The following is an 860-nucleotide window of genomic DNA, read 5'->3' on the forward strand; positions in this document are numbered from 1 at the left end:
AAAAAAAAAAAAAAAAAAAAAAAAAAGAACGCTTTTCCTGCCCCCTACTGCTCTCTTGGACAAAAGTAAATTGTAGAAATCTCGACTTTTCTTCTCCTTCCCTTCTTCTCTGGACGCGATCCCAGAAATGTCAGGGCAACCCCAGCCGTACTCCGAACCAGCCTCTAACAACAGTGGCCACTGGAAATGGGGGAAACTTCACTCAGGATTTAGCAGATCAGCAGAACCCGCCTCCTCCCCACTCTGACACATGCAGGGAGGAGGAGAGGGAAGGCTTTGGGGGCTGAAACCCTGCGCAGCATCCAGAGGGCTTGCGAGAGGGTGCCTCCAATCTTAACTCTTTCCTTCACGCTTCCGAGTGCTCCTACACTCTCCCACCGCCGCCTTCTCCTGCCTTCCACTAAATGGACACCACCCAGATGAAAAATAGCCGCTTATCTGTGTTCATAACAGCTCCGGCATTCAGGAGTTACTGTTTTTTTTTTTTAACTTTTTGTTTCCTTTCTTCCTGTCTCCTGTTCCCTTTTCCCCATTTGTTTACGTTCTGGAGCTCTGCTGTGAAATCCGTTTCACTCCACTTTCCAAGCAATTTTTCATGTAGGTTCTCATGGATATCGGGACAGCCTTTTGCGTGCAAACATCTTAGGGCATCGCTGCTTGTTAATGCGGAGTTTTTAAGGAACTCAACACGTTGGTTGTGTTACTGTGCTAAAAGCAGAACCCCATATACTCTTCATGGATGAACACTAGCCTTAAAAAAAGAAAATAGAAAATGTGCAAAAATACCTAAAGAGACATGGGCAACAACAGGGACACATCCTTTGCTCTTCCTTCATAGTATAAATGACCTTGTTTGGTTC

This window comes from Nothoprocta perdicaria, unplaced genomic scaffold (genome assembly GCF_003342845.1).
Source record: "Nothoprocta perdicaria isolate Ctin4 unplaced genomic scaffold, notPer1 scaffold_362, whole genome shotgun sequence".
NCBI classification, from domain to species: Eukaryota; Metazoa; Chordata; class Aves; order Tinamiformes; family Tinamidae; genus Nothoprocta; species Nothoprocta perdicaria.